The 14097-nt window shown below is 42.5% G+C and overlaps 1 protein-coding gene across 1 annotated transcript in view; it reads left to right on the top strand.

Moving 5' to 3' along the window:
• The first annotated feature begins 1735 nt into the window (after positions 1-1735).
• Positions 1736-14097, top strand: part of ITGB6 (integrin subunit beta 6) — a 42548-nt gene continuing 30186 nt past the window's right edge. Inside the window, exon 1 of the mRNA XM_072341821.1 lies at positions 1736-1757. The gene's annotated coding sequence lies outside the window, so the exon portion shown is untranslated. The remainder of the gene's footprint in view (positions 1758-14097) is intronic.

Raw genomic sequence — 14097 nt, 5'->3', positions numbered from 1 at the left:
TTTGCATAGTAGATTTATATGTGAATTTATCCTCTGTGCTCTGATGAAGTTCTCGTGGAGGTTGGACTTCCAGCTCCAGACATTCCAGGGACACATCTGGGCAAATTTTGTATGGCTGATTAAGGGGATGGCCACCAGCAGTGATGGCATTTGGTTTCATTGAGCTTGTCCAAAGTAATTTCAGATGTAATTTGTTTGTTGTGTATGAGATCCTCTGCTTTGCTACTGCTGCTTTTGCAACTGTGAGGCTCAGGGCATGAATGAATGTTTGCTCTGAAGGAAAACAGTGTATTTCTGGGGATGGAGAGCCTGTACTCTATTACATGGAAAATATTTTCAGGTCTTACTTATTATTTGTGCATTAGGACACACGTATTAACAACATCCTTCTTCCCTTCCTATTTTCCATGACTGTTCATCTGCGTGGATTACTGAAGAAACATAACTGACCAACAGGATGGATTGCATGAAGTCAGAGTTATCTCTGAACTGAATCTGGCCTCAGATCCTGTATGTAAGAAGGAAGTTATTAATTTTTTAATTTAATGGTTGGATGAGGAAAAGAGAAAAATCACAGCAGGACAACACAAGGAATGCTTTGTCCCTGATGTACAAATCTAAGGACAAACTCAGTTCTAGTTTTCAGCAGTAAATTCCTCCAGGAATCAAAGGCAAAATTCAGCTGTCTCTACTGGGAGGGCTTAGTCCTTCTCTGTCCCTTTCCATGTGAATCCTTTTTATAGTATCACTGAAACAAAAACAACTTTAAATGCATTTGGATGTGCTGCTTGTGAGACAGCTGTAACGTTTATCCCCAGAGCCACTCACTGTCTTGATCCTGCTGATGACTATTGCTTTCTTCACCTTGACTCATCCCAGCCTTGGGAGATGACAAGACTCACTGTTACTGCTTGCAGCAACCTCTGTATTAAATTGGTGTAATAATGGTGAGTGCCACCACAGGCACTGTCAAGCTGAACTGCTTGTATTTGAGTGCTATATGGAATCTAATGAGATGACATACATTCTGTGCCTGCATAAAGTGTCCTGGTTTCTTGGTTTTTATACCTCTTCTCCTGACATCATTATATGGAAAAAAATAAAGAAAAAAAAAATCACCAAAAAACAAAACAAACAAACAGAAAAACAACAGCAAAACCATGCAGCTAGATTGCTGTAATGAAAGGAGGAGTTGAGGATGTGCACCTAGGATGAGATTACATTGATTTCAGTAAATAAAAATGCTATGAACCACAACAAACTCCATCAGTTGTAATGAATTGTCTGATTCTGGTATGTGGCAGATGCTGCTTGGTGACACGCCTTGCCAAGGCCAAAACTGACAGGTGTCTGCCTCATGACTGCTGGCAGCTGGGGGGGGCAGAGAGCACCTACCACAGCACAGTGGGGTTTCTTGTTGCATCCCTCCATGTCAATGGTCTTTGGATGCTTCTGGCCTTCAAGTCAACTGTTGATGTACAACTTCAAGCACCAGTTAGCTCCTCAAGGATGTATCAGTAGAAAGCCTTAATGCAAGTTCATGGATGGTGTAGCAGAAATGCTAAGTCATGACCTGAACCAGTGATTGAGCACCTGGTGGGAAGGCGGGGCCAACCCAGGGGATGCTCAGGTGTAAGCAATGCATGACCAGAAGGGATGGAGCCAGGATCCAGTCCTTCCCAAACCTCATTTAAGTGTTGGCAGCAGATATGAGGGCATTTTGCTGGAGATTCCTGTTTATCTGAGGCCTTCCAAAGGTAAGCAGATTTTCTTCCTTTGTTTCTCATTTGCTGTAGCAAAAGACTTTGCCACCCTGTTATTGCTGCTGTGCACATCATATTATAGCATTATGTGTGGCAACAAGCATTACTGCTTCTCCTTAGCAAAATTTTCTCCCCACTGCTTTCCCATCCTGTCATAAAGGGCTTTTCTCATACTATGTAGCTTATCACTCTGCTTTGACCTCACTTGACACTGCTTTGGGTATATGCCCAGTTCCGCAAATGTTTCCTGCTTGTTGGTCACTTCCCTTTTCCATTCCCTCTGAACCAGCTCAGCAGGTGCTGGTAGAGGTGGCCTTTCCACTCCCTTCACACCACACCACAGGCTGCACTGAATAGAAAGCCATCTCAGGCCCAAAGCAATGTGTAGTCAAAGAGCAGATACAAGTTTATGTCATGCTACTATCAGAATAACCCCTACAGCTTGCAGCAAGGTGCTGTTTTCCTTCCCACCTGTGGGCATCATCCAGAACAGCTGTGCCCCAGGCACCTGGGGTGGCTGTTGAAGTCCTGCTTGGGGCTGGCAGAGGTGAGATTTGGCTTTATTTGTTGCAGTAGCAGGAAAGAATGCAGCAGCACTTATAGTAAGGGGTCTCTACTTGGTGCTGAGGCTTGTAGTGGAGCTCCAGAGCCTGCACTTGGGTCTGGAATAGCTTGTGGCCTCAGCCCACCTGCTTCTGTTTGCTCTTCCTTTCCTTGCAGTGCCTTCCCCATCTCTTTGTCCCTGCTCAGAGAAATGAGATGCACCCTGGGGTGTTTCTGCTCCTACTGTCTGGTTTATAGGAAAGAAATACCTTCAGAAAACACATGTGACCTGGCTGGAGAGGGAATGTCTGGGAGACAGAGCACTGCCTTTCCGGAAGGGAGTGAATTAGGATTGCACCAACAAAAAACTTCTAAAAATTCAGAATAGCTTTGACGTTGCTCACTATGCTAATGGATTCATTATTACAGAGAGATTGTGAATGGGACAATAGGACTTTTATTTCTTCCCTCGGGAGTGAGGCAAGAAAGCGGCTGCTTAAATCACTATTGACATTCAGCATGTGAATTGCAGTTTTGATTTTATGAATGGCCTCTATCATCACATCTTGTGTGGACCATCTCATGCTCATTGTGCCGTGGGGTTAGACGCACTGTCACCATCCCTATAAATAGCTGCATTGGTTATGAAGGGCTATCAGAGCCTCCTCTGAAAGAACAGGACTTTTGAGCAGTGGCATTTTAGGCCACTTTTCTTCAAACTTTCTAGGGGGGATAGCATGTTTTCCACTCTGCGGACCCTAAAAAATGGTCAGTAATCCGAGTACTGATCTCTGAAATTCAGGCACCCAGTGAGTGTGAAGAGCACACAGGGGAAAACTGAAGTTAGGAGCAGTAGGACAGTGCATGCTTTCCAGAAGTCTCTGCTGTGGGGCTGGTAAGGAATAACAAAGTGCCATGCACAGAAAGAGAAGCTCCCTGTGATCCAGCTGGAAGCTGGGCTGCTATGCAGGACTGCTGCAGTGTTGGACAGGTCTGCTCCACACCCAAAAATGCTTGAGTGTACCAGGGGATGGGAGGTAAGTTGGTATTGTTTTCTGCATCTCTGGTTTTGGAACAAAGTAGGGTGTGATTGTGTATAGAAAAAGGTTTGTTTTGGCTTCCAGCTTTTTGTCATTAGTGTATTCGGTAGAACATGAAGACAACCTTCAGGCAAATACTCAACACCCTTTAAGCTTGCAAAGATGGTGGGGGGGGGGGGGGGGGGGGGGGGTAGAGGAACGTGGGGGGGTGAGGGGACGACACACGCTCTAAGGATAGCGGTTGTCTGGTCCATGCAACCCTGCTTCTGTGAAGAAAAGTGCTGGAGATACTGAGAGCACAGGAGGTCCTGCTGGCCATGCAGGGAGAGGGGAGATTTACAGCATTCAGTGAAAGAGGTCGAATGTAGCACAGCACGGAATGATGAATAACAGGGCTTGCTGGGTGTCTTTGGCTATTAAAGGTAACAAATGGCTAGGTATTTGGAGGGTTTCCTTACAATTAACAACCCATCTGGAATTCACACCCCACCTTTCACAACCTGGAGAGTTTCCAAAGGCACATTTATTCAGCAGAAGCATCCTTTGTGCAAACAGCGAATGTGTACACAAAAAGATTGCTCTGCAGAAAGGAAAGAAATAGAGCAGTAAATTTAGGGCTGTGACTAACTTTTTCCGGACAGGGAGGAAAGCACCACACTTGCCAGTTATCTCTTCTGCGTCTTTCCTCAGCTGTGGCTGGGGCCGTCTGATGGCTGTTTCCCTTTCACTCCAAGCACAGTGCAGTCTGTCTGCTGTCAGCAGTTAATGAAGTCACTCGCGAGCCTCCATTCCCTGGGGAAAAGCACTTCTATGAATAGACCTGTTACTGATGCCTTTGGTTGTGATGCTCTCAGCGCTCCTTTTGCTGTGTCACCATCTCTAACAATTGTGCCATTTCTAAATAGTGACCTTTCACTGTAAAGCTTTGGCAGTGTAGGATGCCCTAAAAATTCTTGCTTCTGGCACAGCTGTAGAGCTCCTTGAATGCTTCTATGCTGTCCTCAGTGCCAGATGTAAGTTCTGAAGTACCACAAACTGAGCAAAAATGTGCAGGGAGAGCATCACCATGAGATACTTCTTCAACATACATCCTACAGTAAGGAGGAAATCAAGCTTTTTGTTTCTCAGAACAGAATATTTCCATCCTAAGGAAATAGAAAGGGAAACTGCTGATCTGATGAAAAACGTTAGAGAACGTCACATATTTGCCCAGCTGAGCTTGCAAGTCTGGTAATGATTAAGCTTGTTTTTGTAAGGAGTTGTATTGGTCTAGACAGAGGTGAGCTAGAAAGGAAATATAACCAGTAGATATAAAGACAACAAGAGAGAAATAACCATGAATCATGTTAACATATCGTCCAAAGTGCAGAAATACAAGACCTTGTTAATACTTATTACAGTTTGTAGGGTCTTCGACTAGTGTCAGTGAAGGCAAGCAGAGTGTGTCACTGCTTTGTGTTTTCATGACTGAGTGGTGTGGTTGGGATCTAAATCAAAATGATTTTATAGTTCAACACCCCTAAGAAAATCTAGCTAAGAAAGTCAGTAAGTGGTCAAAAAGGCAGGGACTTGGAAAAGTAGCATACTGTTAGAACATTGTGTTCTCTGTTTAGAGAGCATTTTTACATTCCATTTTTCTTTAAATCTAAACTATGTGTTCTTAACAGATTCTCCTTATATCAAATTGTCAGACTTTTAGTTCTCATAGAGCTATGATGAGGTCTCCAATAAAATGCAACTGTCATTTTCTTTGCACTGTGATCTAAATGTCTGAACCATTCCTACATGAGCTGTTTGGTCTGATTTAAACCTTTATTCATACTCTTCATTCTCCTGCTTATATGAAACCAAAGCAAAGTCAACAGACACCTCCCCAAACTTGTTAGTCATACTTCTCATTTCATATTAATTCTGGATGGCTGAATAAGTTTAAGTGATTCACAACCTATGTTAAAATTTAACATCAGCCTTTAATGTGTTTGGCCTGACACATGGTGTGCCTTATAATACTGATATATCTCATCAACCCAGCAGTCTGCATCAGCTTGTAGAAGCATGCCATGGAAGGAAAATGGCACAGTAGTCCCAATCTACTTCTCTGTCAAAGCTTTAATTACAGCATTCACTCTGTCTGCTAAGGGGCTTGGGGGAGCTCAAAAGATGCCTGTTCATAGCATTTAGTTTTGAAAGATAAGGAGGATAGGAGTATGTCTCATAAATCAGACTTCTGTGACCTGGTCAGCACCTCGACAGCATCCAGAACTCCTGTCTGAGTTGCTCTCTGGTATCTCACACAAGGAAAAAAAAAAAAAATCCTACACATTGATGCATCAGATTATCCCTGATGTGTTTAAGCACTTTCTTCTAGCACTAAGCAGAGCAGCTGCAGGGAGTTCAGCAGACCTGCAGGTACAAAGCAGGATTTCTCTCACAGTGGTTCTCATCCCTTTCTCAGAAATACAGAGGTGCAAACCTGAGGACAGATTTCTCCCTTAGGGCTCATTTTCATTACTGACACCGGCTGCCTGAAGGCTGTGACAAGGCAATGCTCAGCCATCTGCAAGTGTGTCAGCTGGGAGGTAGAGCTTGAACATAGAGGGGTTTCCTTTAGCACAAGCTGATCCTGAAATGAGCCCCTGCCAGAGGAACAGCACTGCTGTGATAGAGCCTCCTGTCTGCCTTCACCAGACACCAAAGGTGTCTTATTAAGGTCATACAGACGTTGATTTTTCTTAAGAAAAAAGGCGGCTTTTTTTTTTCCCCTCTTTTTTCCTAAGAAAATCTTTTACCTCAGCAGAACCATCTAAAGGGTAGGAATGCAACTGCTGCCATCTTTGCCTAGGACTGGAAGGCTGCTTGTAACAGCAATCCTTAGAAGTACCAGGGGATGTTTCTTTCCCTCTTCAGTCCCACAGTGCCGTAACTGCAACAATTCCTTTGATTCAGTAGCAATGGATGATAAAAGTACTGCCAATATCTCAGCTGGCTGTTTAAAATCAGTTCTGGCAAGTTTTGCTTCTCCTCTGACCAATTCCTGACTTCCACATCCCTTGTGCTTAGCAGGCCTGTGCTAAGGCATTCAGGCTTGGACTTAGAAATCCCCTGCTCCCAATGCCGAACTGTTGTTTTCTGGTAGCACTTATCTGTTGTTCTTGTAGAATTGGCTCTATGATGTCTGTGCTGTTATTCAGAGTATTAATAGAAACCATAAGCTGAAAGATTCTCAGCCACAGGCTACACAGATGGGAGCACATAGTGTTTCATCTGAGCCTGGTCTGATTTGGGGTGCAAGACAGGAGCAGTCTGCTCTGAGCAATCCTCATCTCTAGAGTGGTAGAATGAATGCAGTACTGGGATCATGAATAAACTCATCTGCTATGAAGAATGTAAGCAAAAGGTCAAGTCTTGAAAGATTAATTAATATGTAAATTCAGACCTGATTAAGTCAGACCTTTGTTGCTTAATGTTTAAGCATAACAAAACGGAGAGAAAGAAGCAGAGGACAAGAGAAAAATACCACAGCAAGAGTGGTAAGAATAAATCAGTAACATACGAGAATGTGCATATTGAGTTGAGGATGAAATATGTATGATATATACAGTCGAGAATAAAGGGAAAAACAGGTTTTGTTATTTCATGTGGGCAAACTGATGTTGAAGAAGACCTTGTGAAAATGAGTGCCTTAACCAGTGACATGGTGTTACATGGGTATCACGAAGAGCGAGCAACAGCTTCCAGGAACCCAGTTGTTGTAGTCTGAATAACAAAACTGCAGTGAGCTTGCTTGCTTTTCTGTAAGTCTTAAACCATAAATATTGGTTAGTTTTTAAAAAATGAGAGAGAAAATGATGGCATCACAGTGATGAGAAAACTACTTTCCACAAGCCGTTCCCAGCATATTCACTCTACTGCTGTCTATTTATTGTATAATCTTGCTTGAAATTATTAACAGGTTTTTGGCTTGAAGGTCATCTGCTGTCCCATCTTTTTCTTCAGCTTAACATGAAACAGGCAGAAGTGGGATTTGTGGTTTTCCAGTATGCAAGAAAGGTGACATGCTACAGAACAAGACTGGAATAGCCATAACTTTGAATTCCGCCAGATTAACTGAGACATAAAATTAACAGTTGCTAGGTTGTGTAATTAATTTCCTTGCCCAGGTTTGCCCTGTGTAACAGGAAACAGTTGCATCCAACTTTGGAGTCCTTTTCCTCTTGACTGTGTCTATAGAAAGCATAGAGAAAGGGGTTCTCCCTGATCATGAGCCCAAGAGCTGCATTTCCTGCCCCCTGCAGGTTTGCCAATAGCACACAGATGGCTTGACCCATGCTCTGGGCACAGCTTTAGCACCAGTTTAACCTGCTGGAGCTCTTCCCTGGTCTCTCCTGTTCTTCTTGTGTGTTACCGAGCATGGTGACTGACCTGAGATTTAAAAGGGCATTCAGATGCTTCTTCCAAATAGCATTCAGCATCCTTTGTACAGGCATCAGTCTTATTAATCAGGAATGCAAACTGCTCTTGAATTAGTTCTGAACCAGCTCTTCAGATGCTAAAGCTACCAGTGTAGTCATCTCTAAAGCTTTCACTTTTCATGATTAAATGCTGGAAGACTTTTCTTCTTCTCTGGAAGAAATTACATCATTGACTGTCAGACTTTGTCAGTAATGTTTCTGAGCCATTTTGCAATCGATGCAAAGATCTAGGTTTTTATTTCTTTCTCTCATATCTCACGTGGTAATTGGCAGGTTGATTTACATGTTTCACACAGTGACCCTGAGGTAGACTCCCCAGTGCCTCACATGGTTGGGGTGGGCAGGTTGCTGACTTAGAGAGGTCCCGGTCTTTCACTAGGTCAGTGACATACAGGAAATCAAAAGAAGGAATAGTGCTGGAAAGAATCGCATCATAACTGACTGCTGTATAATGAATAACTTGCAGCCGTGACTCAGTGTCTGCATTCCTTCCCTAGCACAACAATGTCTTGTAGGCTGGCTTTGAATGTTTTTGTTCGCATAGTTTCAGGTAATGGATAACTTCAGATGACTAAAAGCCCTCCAGGAGAATTGATGAGACTTCTTACCAACAGTTAAACCATTGACATTACTCAAGTTCAGAAGTGTATTAAACTTTTCACTCTGTCTCATTCATTCAAAAATATATTTATCTTATTTGAAGCTGTTTTAAAACTGCCCCATAAAGTCATTAGTACTACTGTGTTGTAATTTTGAGCTAAAATGATGTTATCCCAGTCAGATGCATACAGTGTGTGTATGCAGGCTCTTTTGTTTGTTTTCATTTATAAAAGAAGCCATGTCGGTCTCTGTGGCAATGCCGTCATTTCTGGAATGGAAATAACTTCACATCAGCTCACACTGTAGTATGAAGGGGGAAAGGAGAGCTCTGAGAAGAACATGAAGTGGGAAATGTGTCTGAGTAGGTTTGTCCTGAAGGAAAATCTGCCAAAACAGAGCTCCATTCCTGAAGAGGGTGTGTTAAAGCATGTGAGATAATAAAGAGAAGCAGATGTCTTAAGAATTGATGTTATGGGGAGCATTGTAAAGCATTTCGCTTTTGAGAGGAAAGAAGACATTTCACAGAAAGCAGATTGAACTCCATCTGCGCATGTGTGGTATTCTTTTTCTGCAATTAGGATTGCTGTAAGTGATAGCAATATATCCCCCAGTATATCCCCACTGCGAGGAGTTGGGCTGGGTGACCTTTAAGGTCCCTTCCAATTCAAATGGCTCTGCCACTTTGTAACATAATTTAATCGCGTAACAGTACTACAAAATAATACATGGAAACAATATATCTTTATATATGCATATAATAGTAAAAGGATTGGAAGCACAGCAAATAGGAGAGAAGCTTGGGGGCCACTTGTAAGTGATTTCCATGGCTGGCTCTGAAAAGCAGGAAATGGTGTGGGAAGAAAGAAATGTCAGATGGGAGAAATGTGGGTAGGAAAAATAAGCATTAACGTGGGTGAGAACGTGAGGTGAATGTCCTGGATGTCAGGAATAAAAGGAATGTGAGCAATGAAATTTAAAATAAAAAAGCACAGTGTCCTAAAAGCTGGGCTGGGATATTTGTATACAGAAACTGTGCAAGGAGACACAGGCTAGGAGTGCTGGGCCTAGAATGATCTTCAATGTCTCAAGGACAGCAAAACATGGCAAGTGAATAATCCATGACTGGTATGCTCTCAGGCTGGTGTGTAGGCTGTTAGGGAAGCTAAAAACAAAAGCAGAGGTAAAAAGGGAATACTTAGGCACAGTGCAGAAAATATGAAGACAGGACGAAAGCTGTTGAACTTTTGGGGCAACATACGGTGAATAAGGGTCTTCCAAAGGACTGCTGAAGAATGATTACACATATCTATAGCAGTGATGACTAAACTTCAGCTTCCAAGCATTGTGTATTATGGGAAATTTTAACTGCACAGAAATAAAGAAAATGTTACTGATAATGGCAGAGTCAGCTATTCCAGGGCGTGATATCTGGCAGATTTCATCACTGAGCAGTCACTGGACAAGTATGGTGCTATTCTAGGTGGTCTTTGTTAGGTACTGATGACATAGAGCAGCTGGGTATAGAAAATAGCCTTGCTAAAGTTATCCCAACTCAACTCAGTTGAAAATATGTGAAAGAATAAACAAAAATAGGCATGTTAAATGCAATCCTTCAGAAGGACAAATTTTGAGAAACTACAGAAACTAGCTAGTGAAATCAGGTGGATGGGAGTTCCAAATCAGAGCATTAGGATTTCTTTAAATTAAATATGAGTTATAACAAATCTGCACTTCCCACTGTAAGTAAGAAACAAAAGGTATTAGCACTGTGCTGGATGAATAAATCCCCAGTAAAAGCTAGTAGGAGTGAGCAAAGAGAATGAAAGCTGTAGGAGAAGCAACTGTCTCTTGAGAAACAAGAAGTGCAATCGTATCCGCTAACGCTTACCTTCTGTAAACTAAATTTGAAGATTAAAATCTTCACATACCATAAAGATAAAAAGAGGTCTGGTATGCAGTAAGAATAGAATAGGGATCAAAAATAATGTAGATACTGCCCAAAATGAATTATTCTATTTTACATTTTTTTCCTCTGTGAAGAGAATGGCGTAGATTGCGTAGAAAAAATGAAAACAAGATGGGAAGCATCTGTAGAAGTAATAACTAACATTTCCAAACTTGAAAATTAAATCCAAAGGGCAGAGTAGGCTCAGAGTGGGATGAAGTCCATAACCCATTGCTGCAAGAAGCAGCAAATTAAATTGCCAGTACAAAAGCAAGTTCTTCTTAAAAGATCTGCTAAAATAAAGGAGAGGGAAGAGTGGAAAGGAGGAAGCCTCACCTACAGTATCACTAATTAACCATGTACAAGCTTCATATGCATTCTGCAAATAAATAAATATGTGTAAATAAAACAGGGTAGAATAGGATGAAAACAATAAAGATTTGATAAAACGTATATGTTGAGATATCATCTGTTCTGAAAGGGGAATTGTTGGGTTACTTAGAGGTTGCAGATAGAGAATTTCAAGCATCCTGGTTTCAGCTGGCCTCTGAAATTATTAATGCTCTCATTGCTGCTAAATGTGCAATGCTCAGACAACAAAAGCATCCATACATTTACACAGGCGGAGTGGGAGAACTGGCAAGCTGGAGGTTTGGGATTGGATTTAACATAAAATGGAAATGGTTTCTGTTAAAAACTGTGCCTCAGCAAGGGAGGCTGGCCCATGGTCAGTCATGGAAGGATGCTCAGAGGGCTGCAACGGAGCCACTTAAAAGGCAAAAATGATCCTCCTTAGATGTGATGTAGGTGGCTTAGTGAGGGGCAAGTACAGACACCAATGTAGGAGGCAGTGGTCAGAGCTCTTCTGGAGTCCTGGAAGAGTCTGCCCCCATAATTCAGAAAGAACATTGAAAGAAACACAGAGGAGTACCACTGGAAAAAAAAAAAAAGAATGAGAACTATACCATTGCCGTCTATAAATACATCCAGGGGAGGGGAACGAAGGGCAGGGCAAATGCTAGGAAGGGCAAGAAGTTATTTGAGTTACCAGACAATGTTGTCACTAAAAAAAATGGATATAAATTGAAACTTAGTCCATCTTGGCTGGAGTTTAGAGGGTCTCCATCCATGAGAAGAACGAAGTCTCTGAAACAGTATTCTAGTGAGAGTAACAGGAACAAACCAATGTGAGTGAGGGGTATCACAGCAAAATGGATCTCACTTGCCTGTAAACTGGATAATACAGAATTCGCTGAGTTCTTGTGTATAGCATAAAGGTGAGTGGAGCCACTTTCTCTTTGCCTCTTGGCCAGGGAGACCAACAGTCTCAGAAGTCTTATGATGGATGCTGTTGATTATTAACACAGTTGTATAATGACACACATTCAGTATCTATGAGATCATTTACAGTGCTGTGCCCTCTGCTTTGTGTTACTATAACAGCAGTGCTCTTTGAAATGTCTGTTAATCTCTAGGTTCATAAGGAAAACATGACTCTGTGGCCTCCTGTGACATTATGACATGCTGCAAAATACTAAGAATGAAAAATGTTTAAATGGTTTTAAATTACAGTCATTCTGGTCTTGTAAATTTTTTAGCTGAAGCAAGGCAGCGCTGTCATTTATACCTGAAGTAAGAATGAGGTCTTAATCAAATGTTATTGATAGGATTTGTATCTGATCCAGTACTTGATTTAGAGGCTGGTGACACTGCCTGTGGCAGGGACTTTGGAATCTGATGATCCTTGTGTTCTCTTCCAACCCAAGCCTTTCTACGATTCATTTGGAAATCCTGGAAAGCATCGTTAGGAAAACACGCTGTGCCTTATCCTTTGTGTATTACCCAGTTAGGGCAATTTAAATCGAGTTAGTTGATTAATTTTTATCTAGTGATTGTTTTATTTGCATGTTATTGGTCTAGTGCGGTTTTTGTTCAAGTATTTAATATTATGCTAACAAAAACATTATAACCTTAAGATAATAACATAAAAGAGCAGATTGTTTTAAAAAATGATATAAATGTTCCCCAAAGTTATTAAACACAGAGTGGGGCAAATATTGTCCACGACGAGCAGTAGTAGAGTTAATACTGACCACCTTTATGCCTGCAGATTGTCAGGCAATCCTTTTCTGCTCCAGAGCATCAGAGCAGCCATCAGATGGCAGCACTCTGCACAAAGAGCTTCCAAAACCTCGAATCCTGCTCTTTTCCCACCAAGAGCCCGTGCCCTCTGGCAGGAGGGGAGCACGGAATTCTGCTTGCCTGTGAATAGAAACCACGCTGCCAAAGTTCAGAATAACTACTTGAAAGCTTCATAAATCCAGCTCTTTTCAGTCAGTTTCTCCATTTGTAGCAGCTGTCTGGGTGCTGAGTTGAATATGCTTAGCTATTTTGGCTATTCTAGATTAATGTATTTCAGTCCCTATGTTTCAGCAAAGCGCTGGAGTTCTGTATCCCTAAGTATACAAGATCAGTTATGATATAAATACATTTTCTCTGTGTATGATCCCAGTGGAAAAAAGTACTTTTAAACAGTGATTGAATCCCAGCCTGGTAGTTTTGAATTTACCTCTAGAAGTCAGACCTAAATGCATCATAGTTACTATTATCTACTGGCTTTTCCTAAAGCAGGACATTGTCACTGAGCTTGTCCTGCTCACCCTTAGCACTTCTTTCTATGCAGTTGCAATTCACGTCTCAGGGCTGACTGCCTCCTTGACAGGGACAGGAGGCATTGTTTGCTCTCAGTATGCATCTGAAAGGGGGAATCTCTGCAGAGAGCTTTTTAGTTCAAGTGCAGAGATCTGACATCACACACAGTTAGCATTCACAGACTGACAGAATTGCAGGGGTTGGAAGGGACCTCGAGAGATCATTGATTCCAACCCCATTGCTAAATCCCTCCTACAGCAGGTTGCACAGGTAGGTGTCCAGACAGGTTGTCAGTATCTCCAGAGAAGGAGACTCTACAACCTCTCTTGGCAGCCTGTTCTCACCCTTACCATTAAGATTACTGTTACAGAGCTGATGCTGAGGGCCATCCCAGCCACCAGCACAGCACCGAGTGTTGCTCTGGTGTCCCACCAGCACTGCTTTTAAAACACAAATGGGAATAGATGCGCAGTGGAACTATGAAAATTGAACACAAACTCAGGCCAGATTCAATGGGCCACGTAGAAGTTCCTGGAGTGTTCTGAATGCTGTGGGTTGGGTGAAGGTCCCAGCTGGAAACCACATGGTTTTCTTCCAGTTCCATCAGAGCCTTGGTGCAGTTCAGAGATTTGACTATTTGGGTCTGAGTCAGAGTTTATTCAAATCTGGAAATCAAACAAATATTTCAGACGGCCCAATCACTCAAAGGAAATTGAGGACAAAGGTTTGCTCACACCCTTGGCTGTAAACAGCTGGGTCAGAGCTGTGGGTAAGGTAAAGACAGAATGAAAACACCCTGAGTTGTCTGCCTGCTGTTCACTGCACAGTTGGTGAACAACCTCTCCTTCCTCCCTGTTTGCTCAGAGGTGATTTGCTGACTTCACTCTGCCCTTGTGTAGCAGCAGAGCACTGCGCCGGAAACAAGAGGAGGCCAAAGTGTGAGTCATGGCCTGAGTCACAGGGCTGCAGGGAAATGTTCCTGCCCAACCTGCGGCCATTCAGCTGGTGCAGCCCACTGGAAGTCAGCCCATGGGAGCTCAGTCACTGGGTACTCACATCTCCACTTACTGTTCACTGTGTTG

Source organism: Excalfactoria chinensis, chromosome 7 (assembly GCF_039878825.1).
Source record: "Excalfactoria chinensis isolate bCotChi1 chromosome 7, bCotChi1.hap2, whole genome shotgun sequence".
Taxonomy (NCBI): Eukaryota; Metazoa; Chordata; class Aves; order Galliformes; family Phasianidae; genus Excalfactoria; species Excalfactoria chinensis.
This window is presented reverse-complemented; position numbering and strand designations above follow the sequence as displayed.